The 19,785-nt window shown below is 41.1% G+C and overlaps 1 protein-coding gene across 4 annotated transcripts in view; it reads right to left on the bottom strand.

Annotated features, from left to right (window-relative positions):
- Positions 1–19,785, bottom strand: part of TIAM2 (TIAM Rac1 associated GEF 2) — a 2,099,243-nt gene that overhangs the window by 1,534,586 nt on the left and 544,872 nt on the right. For all 4 annotated transcript variants that reach the window (XM_044063392.1, XM_044063388.1, XM_044063400.1 and 1 more), the window contains one exon: positions 12,653–12,809. The gene's annotated coding sequence lies outside the window, so the exon portion shown is untranslated. The remainder of the gene's footprint in view (positions 1–12,652; positions 12,810–19,785) is intronic.

Raw genomic sequence — 19,785 nt, 5'->3', positions numbered from 1 at the left:
ATAACATTGCAGGTTTTGGCTATCAATATCAACATAGAGGGTACTAGCAGCATCTTATGTACCAGTACCTGACAGACAAGCAGAGCGGACCAACACTGGGTGGACAGTGAAACCAGACAATAGTTAGTTGTAATGTATGGCCACAAGAGGAATACTGGAGGACACCTTAAATAACCATCCCCGCAGACATCTTGGTTACAGGGACCTTTCATGACCATTGGGGTACATGTTAGGCACACTATTTTGTCAGATGCACATATTTTACACAAATCCCTCAATGTCATGTTGTAGCATGTGGAGGACCATGCCTGGAATCCCCAGAACCGCACAGGAGACAACCACCATAATTCAAGCATTTCACAGCATAGCCTGCTTTCCTGAAGTCACTGGAGCTACAGACTGCACACACATTGTCATCAAGGCCCCACCTGGTCCACAAGGATGGTCATATATCAACAGAAAGGGCTTCCACTCCAACTGCCAGTTGTGGACAATGTTCAGGGCATTATAAATGATAGGCCCATGCTTCACCCAAATGGCACATGTCTGACTTTACACCACCAGTTCATGGTGGGAGGGCTTCTCATAGGGTCATCTAGTTGGTAGTCTCACTCAAAAATAGGTCACACAGGGAAGCATACATGTACCATGCAAAAACAAGGAGCAAGCCACATACAAACATGTAATTGTTGTGTATGGCAGGTGATGCTAAATATGTTTTGGAATTTCGGATGGTGGTCCCATTCTCACACCCTAGACCATAGCACAGAATGCATACAACTCTATCCACACAAAAACACATTATGCCATCAAGTCTGTGTTTAGACAACTGACTGGATGCTTTTACTGCTTGGACACATTGATGCATTTTACAAAGCCACACACAGACTGCAACAAAATCACCTGTCATGCATACCATACTGTATAATGTCACTAAGTTAACAGCGACTGCAACAAGGAAGCACTCCAGTAAGAATAAGCACATTGGTAGGACCAGAAGTGGAAAAATAGGCTGTAGATCCCAGGGATGAAGAGGCAGCAGGGGCAACATATGCAAAGTGGAGGAAGCTACAATACATCACAGCACTAGAGAATAGGTAACATGTCATGTATATAAAAAACAAAACAAAACAAAAAAAAACAGCACATAATAAAATGAAGCATACATTTTGACATTCAAGCTATGCAAGGCAGTGCATTTTCTGCCATTCTGTGCATCAGACAGGTTAGGTCAGAGGTTATGAGCTGACAGGGTATAGCCATCATTCAAATGCAAAGGTGGTGGGGGTAATATGACAGCTGACAGTAACACTATAATATCGGGGAGAGTAAAGACATAGATGAATCTGATAGCCACTTACTCTGCTAGCTAGCAGGCTGTGGGGAGTCACAAAATCATATCCTCCAGTGGTGGGGGTCAGCTGATGCATCATGCCCACTGGCAATGTCCACTGTGGAAGCCATCAGTCTCTGGTCTCAATGAGGTCTGTGACGGGAATGATTTAGAACTATGAGATCAGATGTGTGAACCCTGATGGGGTGGCCCTTGGCAGCAGCCTACACACCTTTAATTTCCATGACCTGAACAATGGCAAGATGCAAATATAGCATTGCATGTGCCTACAAGTAATAATGAAGGTATAAACCCATGAGGATGTTTGTGATCAGCCTGGAGAGGAATCCTGAGTACTGACCCCTTGGAAAATTCCTGCCCATGACCTTACAATAACAGACTACCAGGTGTGGCAGTCTGTAAGACCATAGGTTACAGTGAAACTGTCTTAGCAACTGTTTTTGTGTAGCGTGTGTAGGTACGGCATGTGCCCAGTCACCTCATTTCTGGACTATGCCATGGGCACACACTGTTCAGTCTTCAGGGGTAGACCAGAGGGCAGTTAGTTGCTTCACAGCACCCACTGAGGCCACAAATGGCTCCACAGACCTGAACAGTATGAGCAACTCCCTTAACCATATATTCCATATCACTGCAGGTACTGCATGTAATCATACAGGCCATGCAGCACAACCACAACCTCCACAGTGTTGTTGGTAGCAGCTGTCTGTGCTTGAGTCATTGACTTGCACATATAATTTATGTCAAGTATGGTACTCTGGTCATGGATCTATCTGGAGTCATGGCAGTGTCACAATGCCTCCACCTCTTCTCACCTTTGGTAGGTATGTGCACAATCAGATTATGAATGTCAGAAGCTGAGTGAGCTGGAAACTTACAAAAAGCCTGACAGGTGCTCACATTCATATGTGGGCCACCTGCACTTTTGATGCTTTTTTAGCCTGTGACACTGGTGATGCGACACAGCCTCCTGTGGTAGTGCTGTAGTCTGTGAGACTGTGTATTTGGACTGTGTCAGGTGCATGCTCTCAGTATCATCAGACACAGAACACTTGCTGACATGTGGCATCTTTTGTCCCATTGCACTGGCTCCAGTGGCATTAGAACCTATGAAAGCATGACCTTACCTCTGGAAGGAAAAAGACACATTTTTATACCTCCCCATGCAATGCATAATGGTAGACAAACTGACATGCCATTTATTTCTATAATTTTAATTCCTATGCTTTTTGACTACCAAACAACTGCACTAGCTACCCATTCATTCATTCTCAACCATGGATGCTCCAGTGTCTATTCATTCCCCTCCAGGGTGACAGCAGCAACAGTTAATGTGCTCCCTGATCAGGCAAGAACAGTTAATACACAGCGATGAGAGAAGTTTCCACTGGAAGCCCAAACCTGTCCTCTGGTGATGACAAGGGCACTTGCAGCACCACAAGGACTACTTATACTCCTCTATCCAAAGCATGCACACTCCTTGACATGCATGCACAGGGGCTACCACCACTGGTTTTAGTAGTCATTCCCACATGTGGCGATGTAGCATACTGATATTACCACAAAGTAGGTAATCTGGTTTCTGTGAGTGTGAGAGTCCACTCCTCTTTGCCATACAGGGACAAAAGAAACTACTCCATCTCTGTGAGCTGTTTCTGTGGTAGTGGCTCACCCCTGTCATGCCAGTGTCCCATGCCATGTCCTTTGCATGGAGTATTGTATTAATTATCTTTTCCTAAATTTGTTGCAGACCCATTATAGCTACTTACAGCTTTTACATCCTGTACCACTTCCTACTACATCTGGTCCCACCCAATACATATTTTCTGTGTTACCTTTGTCAAGGATAAACATCCAATGTGTGCAAAGGGCCTGGAAAAATTCAACATTTGCTTCATCTATAAGCAATCCCAGCCACTGCTTCTCTCAAGTACCAAATAAAAGTCATGTACACCTGTAGGCTATACGTCAGTGACTGCAAGTGTCAGGCAGTCTACGGAAGCATTCCACCTATAGCTAGTGGCTCCCTTCCTCCAATTGTTTTACTAGTTAGCAGGCCCCCGTACTTCTAAGCATACCCCCTACATGGACACTCTGCTATTACAGGTATGACCTCACTACATTCCTATCTGTATCTCTGTATCAGTCCTATGTGGACTCAAGCACATCCTGTTAAACCACCCCTCTTAAAATGCATTGCAATGCTACCACTATATACAAGTCCTTCTATGTCCCTTGTGTCAGTCCAGTCCTTCCTATGTGCCAGAGACCAAAGTCTGCATCACCAGCACAGCAGAACATGACAGTGATATGCCACTGTGTAAGCCCTCCTCTTAAATACCACAGTTATCAAGTACATTGCTGGGGTAGCATTATATGGCATGTTTTCTGCCTTTAGAATTTGTACAGCCACTCACAGAGAGACTCTCAGTATTAGTTCTGTATTCCACTGATTTTTACCTGTAAGGAATCTTTTGTAAAACGGCACTCACACTTCATGCAATACTTATAGTGCCCTTGTAGTATGGTGTTATGCTAATGAAACACCACTGCCTCTGAATTGCACCTGGAAAAAGTACAGTTTTGTACCTACCATAAATGTAGATGTTCGAAGATCCACATTGCTGCAGTCCTTACATATGGGTAGCTGTCTCCGTCGTCCTAATACCAAAGTATTAGCTGATCGGCTGGGTCATGGGCTCAGATCTGACATCAGACGGAGGAGGTATCAAAAAGCATGACCCGATGCATATCCTCAATCTTTTCTTGCCCCAGATCTCAGAAGGCCCTAAAAAAAGAAAGGCACAGCAAAAAAAACAGGATACCCAAAAAAAATGCCCAAACACAAACAACCATCACCCCAACCATATATAACCATGCCAAACAACAGAGGAAGGAGGGGGGGTATTGAAATCTTAATTGCAATCTGTATCTATCTAACTGTAGGTAGTTCTGTAAACTGTTGTTCGTCTATCATCTTTACATGCTGTGGTAGACATATGGGTAGAATCCCAAAGCAGAGGTAAAGGGAGGATGGCAAATCATAAAAAGCATTAGGGTGTAAAATGCCCTGTATTGCAGTGGCAGTAAGACTTAGAATTAAGACTTAGAATAAAGAGGAAGGTGTGGTTGTTTTTGAAAAAAGTATGTACTGAACTCCAGCTTTTTCCAAAAATATCTTTTGTAGCCCCCCCCTTAGCAGGCAGTAGAAGTGGTGAGAAAGTGGAATGAGCATGAGGTCTTCCAGCCTGAAAATCTCCTTACCATGATGGGAATAACAGAAAGAAAATACAAAACCCAATCCATTTAGAAATAGTTTGTTTTGAAACAGGTTTTCCCTGAGAACCCAAAGCAAAGAAACAAACAACTGCTGAGACTGCCTACTTGAATTGGTTTAGCTCAAATAATAACGATCTTGCCTTGTGAATACCAAGTATGCAAAAATCTTCCTTCTAGCTTATTGTCTGTTTGGCAGAAAAGTAGGTAATAGAAAAGTTTGGTTTCAGAATAAAGGGACCCTATCCTTACTTTAAAGAGGAAAGGTTCCAAGAAAATAATACCTATCCTTTCAAAAAATCAGGAAGGTGCCACACCCGCATGCCTGTAATTCAGAAACCTGATCTTCAGAGGTAATGGCTAAGAAAAAAAGGTTGTAGAGTAAGCTTTAAAAACAGGTAGCAATCCCAAAAGGGTCAAGTAGTTGGGGTCTCCAACACCCTCTCAAGAAAGCAAGCAAAGAAAGGATGGGAGATATGGGTCTTGCCTTCTATGTTATTGGCAAAACTAAAGGCATGAAAAACAAAAGGAAGGGAAAGAAGTCATAGTGAGCAAATGGCTGCAGCATGAACCTTTATCGAGGAGAAAAACGAAACCGACAAACCAATCAGTAAGACATTCAAGAGAGATTTTTATCAAAACATCAAATGAAACATTCCTTCAAGGCCTTAACAACTGCTCAGAAAAATCTCCATCCATCAGCCATCACTTCCAAACTTCCTTGTACTAGGCCTCTGGCCCAAAAAAAACCAACTGAATGATAGAGCATCCACCTTCCAAGCTGTGGGATGAAACATTTTGAAAAACTTGGGCACTGGTAATTTAGTAGTGGAGAAGCAAACAGATCTATGTCTGGAGTCCCATGAGTTCTGTGCTCCTGGTAGAAACCTTGCCTGAAGATTGAGGTGTAAAACTGAGAGCAGTCTCCCCCAAAAAAATGCCTGCTTGCCAGCAAGGTACAAATGGGTTTCCCCTTGTTGTTGTTGATGTTGACAGACAGTAGTGTTGTCTTGTTGAATCAACATCTGTTTCTGAATGCAAGGTATTATCTGAATGACAGTGTCTAGATCTTGGCAAAAGGCCATCTGGGAAGCTGTATCAGTCTCACACCCAGAAGCACATGTCCTGAGAGAGGTACTAGACTGGACTTTGTTTCGCTCATTTGAACTTTGGAATGTCCAGATAAGTGTTGAGGATAGATAAAGACAGAGGAACTGGCTGTATAGCTCCTATTTGAAGAAAGTAAAAGAAATCTGCTTGTGCTCTATCCGAACATCTGGCATGCCTTTGAAAGGAGGCAATGTATGGAAATAAAACTGTAGCCTCGGTTTACTAAAAGCCAGTTTTGTTGAAAGAGTGCTAATTTTCCTCCCAAAGGACCAAACAAAACTTCAGACTGTAAAGCATCCAAGAATTTAGTTTTAATGTGCAAAGAATGCTTACCCACCTGTTCAGAGACATGTACTAAATCCTGCAATCAACATATGAAACTGGCAATTTAAAGCCCTCATTGCTAAAGTAGAAGAGGACTCTTATACAGATATTTATGAGCCTCAGGCACCCTGTAATACCTGTCCGGAAAATCTTGAATATCTTCAGCAGAAGAGTCTGAGTCGCCTGGAGGCCTGATCCAAACTTTCAACTCTGGCTCCCACACCCCCCTGGCTTTATCATCAAATCTTCTGCCATTTTAAGCATGTGCTTTTAGGCACAGACCCCTGAAGTACCTGGAGGGACAGGAGGAAGGGAAAAACAGACCTGCCCTTAACATCATTGCGCTACCCATGTTCTGTTCAGTACAGCTCCGTGGAAGCATGTAACCAATATTCTCATGCGCACATCTTATGAGGGACTGGCATTTCCGCAGATCTGCATTATTAAGGTATAGTAGTGTTACACTGCTGTAATATGATACCCATCACGTGAGTCTGTATAATAGTAATGGCATTCACAGAAACTATAAACTACAGGGCTCCTACTTGATAATCTATGGACAGAAAGATTTTTTTGCCTTTCCTTCAAAGAGATTTTTGAGCACCTTCTGGAGAAAGATACTTCAGTATGCAAGGTGGATTTCAGGAGAAGCCAGCCAGAATGAAGAGTGATGCCACTGGCACCCCTTTCTGATGAGTAGTGTGAGCACTGGTACAGAGCCCTACAATGACGCCACACAGGTGTGCTTCAGCTCTGGGACATAGAAATTAGGGAAAGAGCACCAGACATGCACTGTTAGCTTTTTTTTTTTGCTTCCTGTTATTGCATTATGTGTTGTGTCACTGTACTGAGGCACCTACATTTTCTTTCAAAGCAGCAGAACAACATGCGTTGAACATGGCAGGATGCTGCTGGAGGTGGGGGCCTTTTTTCTAGTAGTGATGTGCATTTGCCATGTCTGGCATCAGATTGTGTAACAGTCACTATATGTGTGCCATATGTGTGCACTAATGTGGTCTCTTTCTCACCGTTCTGCAGATCCAGTTTTGATGCAGATTCTAAAGGGGCAATAGGCACTTAGGTGTGAGTGGGCTGATTTCTCTGGTGCTGGGTTACCAGGTGTGCCTCTCAGCAGTACGACAGAGGGAAATATGCTGAACATGACCTGAAGTATTCACTGATGGCCACCTGCAGCTACTGCTTAGTAGAGGGGCAAAGGCTCCTCTTCTGACAGTGGACCCAAAGGAGTCTCCCATCATCAGCTGGTGTCAATGCTGGAGACTAAGGCCATCCAAGGTGCACTGACAGGATCCCGGACACAGCAAAGCAGAGCACCTCTTGCCATGGCTGGCCAAGTCATGTAACTAGTTGACAGACACAGAAGTAGGCTCAAGTTATAGCAGACCAGGTCACCTACTTGGGGAAGGAATGAGGAGTGGATTGCTGCAGTATCATAGCATTTGGGAATACAATCAAGGCAAGGGCCATCAGCAGGATGTGTGGATGTTTTGCGTTTCATGCATGGATGTAAAAACGTCTGCATCACTACATGCTGTTGTCACAGAATGTATCATGGCTGCAGGGGGGGGCATCAGAAGATACAGTGCGACTGATAGGGCAGTCTGATTCCAACTTCTAGTATTAGGCAAGAACTTCAACCATGGACAGCCTGGCTTTCTCCACTGAAGAGAAAGGACCCCGGCTAAGGATGTGTTATGTTAGGGTGCCGTTCTACTGAGGCTGTAAGCTGATAAAACATCTAGCGATCAATTAAACAGCTCTGGAGGTCAGTGGCAGATGTGGACTAAAAATTTTCTCTTTTAAGGTGTGCATATAGTTTAAAATAAACAAATGTACTAAAATAATAACAGGTCCCTGCTCTATGAGCAATTTACACTCATCTCCACATGAAGTCAATTCCATCCCCTACTGAAAATCAAGCAAATATAGGAAACAGTGTCTATAAAGGAGCATTATGAAATGTAATTCTAGTGTAAAACTGCCAAATAATGAAATACTTTCAATCACAATTACACCATGACATTTTCAAAAATGGGTAGGACAGCTGTGATGGCAGACCCAGTTTGATCACTCGGGTTTGAAATTAGGTACAAGCATACCTCTCAACCTCTTAGAGAAAGAAATATGGACAAAGCCATAAATAAAAGTGGGACAAAAGCACAAAAAATCAGGACAATTTTTAAATACTGTTCTTACAAATTTAGAAAGTTGATAGAATAACAGGTTTTACATTAGCATGAATTTTCTGAAGGGAAGTCAGAAACTTAAATGTCTGTCATTATTTTCTAACTTAAATCTTTAATGCTTTGCCACTAATTTGCCAGAAAACCACAACTTTATGAAAAATGGACCAAAAGTATGAAGCAAAAATCTGGACATTCTGTGAAAATCTGTACAGCTGAGAGGTATGGGTACATAGTACGGAGAACTAGCCCAATATGTATCTAGACATATGGCAGCTTAGAAACAGGATTTAACGTAGGGTAAGCACTGTGACTGCTTAAGTCCATACTTTTTTTCACAGAAATGTAGAAGTCATCATTGAAAATGTTTTTTTTTTTTTTTTTTGTGGGAGGGGTCAGTAAAAAAATTAACAATATCCAATCTGTTACATGTTTATTCATGAAGTTTTTCATCAGCACCTCTTTGTACACAAGAGAATGTCACTTAAAAATCTCTTTTGCAATATATGAAAAAGCAAATGAAAGGGAGAATGCCTTTGTGCCACATGTATTTTAAACCGTGCACCTTGGCTTGAATCTACCCTTTCCCACATTTGGCATACTTCTTTCACTGCTTAATTTTATACCATGCATTCATTCATTTTCTTGCAAACAGGACCCAAGTACAGATGCTATTACAGTGCAAAATAATGGACTCGATTACATAAAGACCTTGAAATACATTTCTACCTTTCCTTCCATTTCCAGATAACATGTACCCTTCCCACACCCCCCTTCCTTATCCATTTCCATGATGCTAGTCTACTGGTTCTTAAAAAGCTGACGATAGGGCAAATAGTCAGGACTGCAATGCACACATGGAGCATTAACTGCCACACCCCTCAGTCATGCCTGCACGCCTCCACTGCACCTCCTTTATTTCCTACTACAGGACATTCTGTTAATACTTGCTGGTTGTAATTGCCCAGGAATATACAAGAATTTAGGTTTCGAATTTGTTGATGTCAGTATCAGGGGGTCTTCATAACACCTGGTACTACGCTTCCATTCTCAACTGAGCTGCTTCTGTACTTAGTTGGCCTAGTCCTCCCTCTGGCCACATACATTTTTCACTGGTGTTTTGCTTTCCTCCCACATTCCAAACATGTCGTGAGATGGTGATCATGTAAACTGCCCAGAGATGTGCACATCATGTGAGAGTGACAGTGTGGGTGAGCATCCCGTGACAACCTGGTACCCTGTTCAGGCTGAGTTCCTCTGTTTTGCACCTAATGAATGTCAGGCTAGGCTCCAACTCCTCTAAGGTCCAGCATCGTATTAAGTGAGTAACTGGGAAATTAATGAATGGAGCACCAAGGTTTGTACATTTAAGGTACAAACACTGCATAACTGTCAAGGGTTCTGAGAACGTATCCACTCAGAACCTACACAGGCAAGGAGTACAGCTAAGTACCTTGCTGGCTGTAGTTAGGAGGTCTTCCTAAATCAGTTTAGTAACAGCAGTCTGACAGCCCTCCAAATTTACAGTTCTGTCAGGCTTACTTAGTCTTTCATTTTCTTGTAATACCCACTTATCTGTACTGATTACTGTGCAACCTGGACCATAGATTCAACAAACCTACTTCACAACCAGTTTAGAAAAGTGTGTATGTGCACACACATTTTTTTTTTCCTTTTCTAACTTTATGGATTAGCAGTTTATGCACTATTTACAAAATGCCAAACAAGTATAGTCTAAGTGGAACATTCTGTTAGAAAATAACTACTTATTGTAGTACTGATAGTTTCTATAAACAAGTCTATACAGCACAACAAATGTATTTACAGCGATATTTTTAGCATCATCTAATTATAATCAGCCATAAAAAGCACAGACGCCACACAATTTTAACAGAGCTAATTAGTAAGGCTACAAAAGCCATCTTTCATAACAACCTATTCTTTCCTACCAACTGACAGTAAATATATCCTGTAGATCATGACCTGGAGATAAACTGAAAACTTTCATATCTGACCACAACTTGACAGTAAATTCCTTCTTTAACAAGTATGTTAATAAATCTTTATAGCCGCTACCCAACCCACTAAGGCAAGAGCATGTAATGTAATTACATCAAAGAATACAAGAACGTTACACGACTTAAAAACTGAAGACTAATCAGACAACTGAACACACACTAGTGTCTGCATAAATAAACATTAGTTTTTAAAGAAGCCAAAGAACGGGTGTTGTTAAACAATAATTCTGCTGACATAGAAACAATTTCAGTTTATCACAGTTTGTATTCATACAAAGACTAGCTATCTATCACAAAGAAAAAATGTGTTTTCCAGTATAGAAACGTACATATGAATATACAAATATACAGAATAAACAGCTTAGATAGCTGAATGGGTATAAATTTCGTTGTAATTGTGAGCTTGCAAGAAATGCATCACCTGACATTTGAAAAGTATTTACATTTACTGCCTTTAGTTAACTGTGATTTTAAGTATTTTCTTAAAGATTAAATGTGTTGAGGAAAGCTATTCCGGCATGACTGTGCAAGTTTAGTGAATGCTTTTTCACTAATGGTTAGTTTAAAAGCTGGTCTAATGTGTGGTGTTCCTTCAGTGCTCTTAAGCATATGGGGATCCTGAAAGCTTTGCAAAAGGAACTACCGATACACGTTTAAAGCTGTGTGAAATCATTCCTGAGGTTCGACTATGGTTATTAATAAAGGTGTGTGGCTTGAAATATGTCTACCCAATTGTAAAATTTGCAGATGAGTATTGTGGATATTGAGGTTATAACTGCATTACAGTTTTCCAAGGAGTTTCTATACTTTGGTTTTGCCAATGGTCTTAAATAGAAGGGGAGGGGGGTAACATGGTCCTGTACAATGATTATTAGAGGAAAATTGATGGAGGGGAGATGCTAAGGCAATGCTGTCTTTAATATTGATAAAACTCTCACCAGTGAGTATTCTAGAAAAAGTCTACTTGGGAAGAATCTAATAAGTGACTACTGTCTTAATCACCCTCCAAACCTGTTTTGTCTGTCCAAGGTTGGTAAGCTTGCTGCATCCTAACATATTTCTTCATACCTGCCATTTGAGTATTTGATGCTTGGACCTACTATGTCCATTAGAAGAGTATGGCACACATGGAAGGCAGACACTATTTCTGTCTTTACTTTGTTGCTTTAACCCAGAACTGAGCTATGACATTTTTGTCCCTACAACCTATGTTTCTTAAGGGGATACAGTTTGTTTTGAATGACGGTAATCAGATTACAGAAGGTGGAAAATGCAGATGTGGGGTAAGCACAACTTTGAAGGGAAGTACAGTTTAAAGTTCACCAAGTACCCACGTTTTCAGTGGTTTCAGGCACAGCTCTGGTGACCAGACTTCATTTTGGCCACTATAGGGCTACAGCCATTGACGCAAAGAGAATATGAAAGGTGTCTAGTTTTTCTGGCTTTTTAAGTACAGTGCCTATTTAGGAAGCATGATATTTGTGGGGGTTGGTCAGATTCCACTGTGGACAGCTCGGGTTACATAAAAAGAAGGCGTCAGTATGGATAAATAAGTACCATGTTGGCCTCTCCAAATTAGTTTGTGATGTTTACCAGGATGCAAAATAGTTTAAATGGTTGTCTGAATAACAGCAAGAATTGCGGAGGTGGGATATTACAGCTAATAATAAATCTAGTCTGATCACAAGAGTGATTTCTGTAATAATGCATTTGGGTCTATGTCACATGTTATTGTATTTTGCTAGCAGTTTAGGAGAAAGTCTAGACTGATTTTCTGTCAGTAACATCACTTCCTCATGACCTATATTATATCTGATCTATTGTTTTGTGTATAGTTTTTCAGTATGAATTAAAGTATCCAGGAGTTGTTTCTTAACCAGGTTTCAAAAAGTAGTCCAACTTTCAAATGGAGAGTTACTAATGTTCAGAGCCCCTCCATTATGTGTCATGGAACTACTGTAATGTCCTCCTTATATCCTATACTACATACAAAAAGACTGTACACCATAATACAAATACTGCCTGCCACACACACACACACACACACACACACACACACACACACACCAATTTACTAAAACAAAAAAACTCAGTGGACTGACCCACGTGCACCACAATATGAGCTCCTCATCTACATCAATCGTCTGAAGTATCTAGATCAATTGCAGTATTATCAGTTTGCTAACAGATACAAAAACAAGCAGTCTGTAAACACTCTGCAGTAGAAGTGAAGGATCTCTCTGTCTTTTGCCTTTGTGTAGTTAAAAGGTGAAACTGAAATTATTCACAATAACTTTAAACAGTTAAGCAAAGACACAGAAACGAAAACAAAGATTTAACACTTTACATAGAGTTTAAATTCCTACCTGATTTTACATCTGGGAGGTAAATGTAGACTTAAAAGGCCAAACAATGCAGGAAACTATGCATGATAGTACTCTGAATACATTTCAGATCTGAACCTTCAGTCAGCTGATGTCTGGTTTTGTACGGTTTTGTTAAAGACACCAGGACAATATTCCACTGTAATGAAAAACAATAAAATAGTTACATGTAACAAATGAAGAATCACACTGCTCCTCTTTAGACAGAAATCATGCAGTCATAAAAGAAATATATTCACAACAATTTTCTTGCAGGAAAGACTGCTACATAATGCTACATACGAAGTACAAGCAGAGAATGCAAGATTAACAAGAAAGCCCTGCTGAAACTACAGCACTCAAAAGCCTTGACCTTTCTATCTCTTAAAACACTTGTAGGGATTTTTAGAAAGTTTGCTTTATGAAAGTTTCGGACAAGGACTGGGCAAGAAAACATGAAACTTTGCCAATCTACAATGCTGGCATGTACAAATCTGTGATTTACTGCCTTAAATCAAGGCCAAAATCAAGTCCCTGTCCATTCTACTGCACTTGTAAAATGCATTATTTAGGATTTCTTGCAAGTACCTTACCACCTGAGATGCTGTCTTCTCTACAGCAACATAAATCAGAGGTAGACACGGAGGGGTTTGTTGAACTACAAGGCAAGTACTGTTTCTTGCATACTAAATATAAACAGCAGCAGACAGCAAAATGGTGAAGACGGTCATTTCATGCAGTGAGCTCAGGTGGAACACAAGTACTTAGTGCAATCACAGACAAATCAAAACATCAATAATATTTAGAAATTTCAGTGACTGGAAGAAGATAAACAGGCAGGTTTATTTTGTGAACCCAAACGAAAAACAACAAATACAGCCTACTTGGCTTTTCTACAAGAAAAAGAAACAGTACCTTGAGTGCATCTCCACCATACATTAACAAACAAACCATTATTTTTTTCACATAACTTTTTATTGAATTTTTACAAAAAAAGGACAATGAAACAATATGGCAAGACAATACAACAAATTGGCCATTATTTTACCTTTCACAATACTAGACAGGTAATGAAACGTGTGAAGTTACATTTTCCCACATTTTACATGTACTCAGAACGTTACAATATTATGGTCATTTTACTTGCAGTTTAAAGCTTTAAAATACTTTCTAAACATATATCTAGTCCTCATTCATTTTACCTCTTTAAAGCGTGCATGAAAACAAGTATTATAATCAGAAACTACTTTCAATAAACATAGATTAGAAACATTGCTAACCCACTACGAATGTGCAAATATGAAATCTGAACATGCTGATGAAAAATGCTTTAACTCCATTTGCAATTAGGCATGATGACCTTTCATGAACTTTTAGTATGCATCATCACTTATCTTAGGACTTCTGGCTCCAGGCTCTAGTGGGAATAACACCTCTAGAGTTACACCATGGAGCCACACACTCGTACTTCTCTAGATATGACTTTGTGCTGCTGCGTACTTTGTGAAACGTACAATTCCCCAAAGAATCTCTCTCTGGAGAAAATCAGGCTCAATCCATGTACACTAACATTTTCATCCCTTCCAGGTTAGGATGTACCAGTGACCCAGGGCACTCGCTTGAGGTACTTGTGTGGGTGGATTAGAGGAATGGAGTGGGGTCTTCTCCATTCTTTCCAGAGGATGGAAAGTGTTTTTACTACCCATGCTTCTTTGCAGAGTCACCTGGAATAAAACCTCCACAAGTGGTAGTTTCTCACTGAAGTACACAAATTTACTTCTTTCTGCTTCCGCTTTTTGTTCAGGCTCAACAGCAGACAGGAATTCTGGCTCCATTCATGATTGTTCACACTGGACATGCATAGCAGATCTGGAAACATTAGCAGGTCAAAAGGGATGTAGGATACCCAAAAGACAACTTTCCAGGCTGTCACTGCTAGTCTACACAGCTTATCCAAGTGGACCCACCTTGTTTGTTCATATGCTACATCACAATGGTGTCATCTATCACCACCTTCCATGCTCCCAGTTAACAGGCTGCCCCTAAGATGATTTACTTCAGACTGACATGCATTTCATCACTGAAGTACCCCAGATACATTGGATCTTAATGAGACCTTTGTGACACCCCCCCCCCCCAGACAAGAGGCATGTGTAATTAGTTTTGTCTGGGACTACAAAGAGCATTCTCTGGTTCTTCAGCACTTTGTGGGATCAACTGAAACCTAGAGCTCAGATCATGAACAGAGCCATGTTCAGTGGCTGCCAGTACTGCTCCGGCAAGTGTCTTCATTCTGAGCGAGGTTCCAGAAGAATTCTCTCGTCGCAGGACTTTGTTTTGTGGTAAGAAGACCTTGCTGTGCTTAGTGGCCTAAACATCATCCAAGGAAAGCCACTGTTCTTCTCAGTATGAGGCTCTATTTTGGTACATTCAGAGAAAAGCCAAGGCCAGACAGGCAATAGGAGGATGTATTCCACGGCTGTAAGCATTTCTTCCCTAGAAGTTGTCTGAGTAAGGCAATTGTCCAGACAAGAGTAGATGTGGATCCTCAGGGAACTGAGGTGGCCCAACAGTAGTGCTCAGGGTTTGGTAAATACTCTTTGTGCCATGGACAGATCAAAAGGCAAACAAGCAAAATGCTACCACCATGTTCTGAGTCTCAGGAAATGCCTCTGAATTTTGAGGATGGTGCTGGAATAAATATTTATCCTTTAGTTCAAGGGCACCAGGAGAGCTTGAGGGTAAATGAACTAGAACTGTGCTTGCAGACTTAATATCGTAAATTTAGAAATTCTTAGGAATCTGTTCAGCCCAAAATGACAGATGGACAGTCCCCAAAGTCTCTCTCTCTCTCTCTCTGCAACCAGAAAAAAAGCATGGAATAAAACCATGTTCCTTGTTTCTGCAGAGGGACATACTGTATGGACCTGTCAGAAGGTAATGAGCCAAGATTGGCTTGGCAAATCACTCCTGCTCTGGAGGATGGGTGGCATTCCTAGGAAAAGATGGAATTCTGTAGAAATGATCTCCCTCACCATTTGGTTGCAGTTACTAAAAAAAACAGATGGCCTTGAGGTAGGTTAGTGGGAGGCAAAGGCTGGAGAGAGAGAGACTGTGCGTGTGTGCGTGTCGCTGCTGGCCATCGCTAGCTGCACAGGATGGGATTCATCTCCTTTCCCTACTTTGTAGTCTGCCTTTGATTTTGCCTCTGCCCACTCCACAGACATATTTCTCTTTCAAAGGCCTTTCTCTGGTTAAATTGCTCAGTCTTGATTATTTTCGACCTAAGGGGCACTTTTTAGCAGGGTAGTTCCTACTACACATGGGAACAGACAGATAAAATAACTGTTTAACAGATTTCAGTATCTTACCCTGCTCATCTAGGTTACGAATTTTAAGTGAATCGGGCCCAAAAAGCAAGTCTATGTCCAGGGGAGACAATCAACAATTCCTCTTTGACAGTCTGGTAAAGCCGGAATTCTCTGCCACGCATGCCTTCTTGTTACTGTGCTCCCCTACTACACTCAATAGTGTTTTTATATACTTCAGAAGTTGGTCTGGGTAACCCTGGTAAACACCTCTCGACTGTCCCCGACTTTGACCCAAATTTTAGGTTTGTCCCTCGTAATCCATCTTAAAACTGGTGGCTGTTAAAGAAAAGGTGGCAAATTGCACTTAATAATGATATTAATTAAAAATATTGTCTTCTTTTAGTTCAGAAAATGCATTTTAATTCACATCCTCTTTTTCCATCAATATTTCAAGTTAGTAGTGGTAATATTTTAAAAGTGTCCCTGATTACTTCTGGATTTGTCCCCAGATCTGTTGAGATTTGTCCTTGATTGGGTGAGAGCTATGCTGGTAACGTTATCTTTCACGATTCACCTTGTACTTCTGAGACCATATCCTAAATGTACTTATGAATGTCTCATCAGTACTTTATAATGCTTTGAAGGTCAGGGCTGCAGAAGCATGCAACTTTTTTCCAGATCTCTCCTGGACTCTGCTCTTGTTGTCATTAGGATTCATACAGAGTGCTGGGGTACACTTTTAAGCCCCTGACAGCACACAGGGAACTTGCAACTAGATACCTAGTGATGTTTTATATAGGTATTATAGGATTCTTCAACCCTGTAAAACCTCTCATTTTTCTTGAGCCTAGCAACTGTCAATTTGGATCTATTGAGGCTGCTGTGAAAGCACCTTTGAACACAGAAAAACTGGGGGCATTGATGCACAGCTTCAGTTCATGTACCAAAAGATCCAGACACCTGGTGTGGAACTCACACACACCTCTTCAGAGCTTCATTTGAAATGTTCTATTAGATTCATGGTCTCTCCAGATGGCATACTGTCTGTGGGGAACCCTGATAAAATTGCCTCTTCATAAGTAAAGTGTTGTTGCAAAGGAATACAGGCAATTTGAGTGTGAAGTAGGTCAGATTTTCCTCATCAAACTTGGAATCCAAGAAAAAGAAGTACAGTTGCTTTTTATTTTAGTCCGATGCTGTTCCCAAAGCAGAAGGAAGCTGTTTGTGATCTTATCTTATGCCAGGCAACTACATATTCTGTGGCAAACTTAGGTTAGACAGATACCAATGTCAGCAGGGGATATGTCTGGCCTTCAAGCACTGGTCCTCACATTCTGCAGACCAGGAGGAAGGGAATAAATCTTCAAAGCAGATAAGCCATCCAAAGCTTCCTCTATCAGGATGATGGGTAGGTCTTGTGGGGAGAACCCAACTGGTGATGGGGCCTGGAAATTCAAAAAGCTGGATGTCTGTAATGGGTACCTAAAGAGTGGTGTTCAGTACAGAGGACTCGGTCATTTTGCCTGAGGCCTAGGTGGCAATACCAGCTGAAGTAATACTGCCTACAGGCTGTGGGACTGGAGCCACTAAAGCAAACAACTCTCCACGACAGGTATCCTCAGTCCTTTACAGGACTTGACAAGGTCACTAACACTTCTTTGCTCATTATCCACTGCTTTTCTAAAAATGATTTTCTTATGCATATCCACCTTCCTAAGCCCCTCCCCTTTTCAAGGGACAATGTTTTCTTCATTAACTTTAGCAGACCATGTCTAAAGTAGCAGGTATCTGGGCCAATGTCATTAAGCCTTTTTTTCTGTTTGAGCAAAGTCTTTAAAAGTTGAGCCGGTCTGTGGAAAATCTTATTAAAAATGGCACAGGGCTCCTCTGTGGTGATACTGTGGTCCTCTCACAAACAAAAAAGGCACTGGCCATGGAAATCTTTGGTGGAATTTGTACTCTTTAGGCATACTTGTTTCATTTTTCTGAGGGACATCATGGACGTCAAGAAAAGGCAATCCAATCACTATATGTTCAAAAACCACAAACACTGAATGAAACAATCAACTCTCATGAATAATGAAGAACAAAAAAGATTCCTAGATGGTACTTATTCCCCTGGAACATGCCCAGAAGGGGCAGATGGACTGAGGATAGACTGCTTCTTGCAAGGAACTGAACAGGGTGTAAGCTACTATGTATGTTTAATCATTAAACAGCTAATGTATCACATCAGAAAGGACCAGTGCCATGTTGAGTGACATCCAAGTGTTGTGGAAATGAGAATGGGAGACTGCCATCTGCCTACTGTTAATCCCCATGTTAAGTTACTACACTGCTGCATGGACACTCAGGATGAGCATTTGTTGCTCTTTAAGAAAGCAGTAATTACTGTGGAGTTTAAATGCTGAGTAAGAGGCTAAGCCATCTTAAGAACTGCTGCAGTCAAACCTGCAACATTTACTGTAATAAGTATTGTATCCTTCCCATTAGCCCCTTTTAATTCATACATGGGGGTACCAATTCACAAACATATAAAAAGTGAATTTTACAGTAGGGTTCCACCTTAATTTATTCATGCTACTCTCATACAAATATAAGTAGGAAACCTTGAAATTTTAACTGAAAAGCTCAGCTTCCAAGCTATACATGGGATTCCAGAAACACACAGGCTCAACAGTTAAATAAAACTGTGAGCTGATGTGTGTGTTGGCATGATAATAAACCATGAAATAATGAAAAGAAAAAAAGTCAACAGATGCACCCTTGACTTTGTGCAACATTTTCACCCAGTAGATTTCAAGTGTACTGCCGAAGCACATCTAGCATTTATGGTGTTTTTTTGTCGCCTCACAGTAATACGTTGTCCTGTTCAGTTCTCAGCTAGAGCGTCTTCTGTGTGGAGACATGCGTGAATGGGCGTACCTTCGTTGAAGGTTGTGCGTCAGGGCTGGTAACTCAGTACGTAAAAATCTACTGCCAATCATTAGCGGACCGGAGTTCTGCTGTGGCGACCCCTAACCGGGAAAAGCCAAAAGACACAACAACAACAACATCTGTTAGTGAAGAAAGTCTGAGGGATACAAGTGACCCTTTTCAGGAGTACCAGGGAGCACTGCCTGGTCAAGTGATATGCTCTATAGGCAAAAGGGGGTTGTAAGGAATCAAACCTTGTACCCTTCACTACATGAAGCAGCTCTTTAACAACTACAAACCTTAATCATCTGAACTTACTGCCAGACATGCATGGCAAGTTAAAATAAACAAAATCCCACTAGAAAGACAAGAAGTGAATTTTGTTCATGTGTATGATCTGAATAGGACATCCTCGGAGTCAGAATATAGGAATATGCTGCAAGTGCTTGGTGAGGTACAAGTTTTAGAAACAGCTACATAAGCAAGCTCGCGAGGACAATCAATGTTTTCTTCTTAAAAATAGGTTCAAATCAATAGGCACACTATGATCTACCATTTCCAGAACACATCAGCCTTTGGCAAACCTTGCATCAGGCAGAAATATGGAGCATTTCTCCCCGGGCCACCACTGAAAACAGCCTCTGTGGAACCTAGTTGGACTTTCCCGGTCAACAAATGTTAAATAAAAATAAGCTAGTGGATCTGACAAGGAATAGGATTCAATAGACCTAGCAATAGACCTAGGACAAGCATAGAAGTGGTATACCGCAGCATCTAATCATTTTTGCCATTTTTTTTTTTGCATGACCTTTTTATTTGTTTTGCTCTCTGAAATAAAAAAAAAATCAGAACACTTTAGATTTTTGTTGTTTTCCTACAATAGCAGATTGTATACCAAATAAGAACCAT

This window comes from Protopterus annectens, chromosome 1.part0, assembly GCF_019279795.1.
Source record: "Protopterus annectens isolate FY-2018-M chromosome 1.part0, PAN1.0, whole genome shotgun sequence".
NCBI classification, from domain to species: Eukaryota; Metazoa; Chordata; order Ceratodontiformes; family Protopteridae; genus Protopterus; species Protopterus annectens.
The sequence above is the reverse complement of the archived record's forward strand: the minus strand, read 5'-3'. Positions and strand labels throughout refer to the sequence as shown.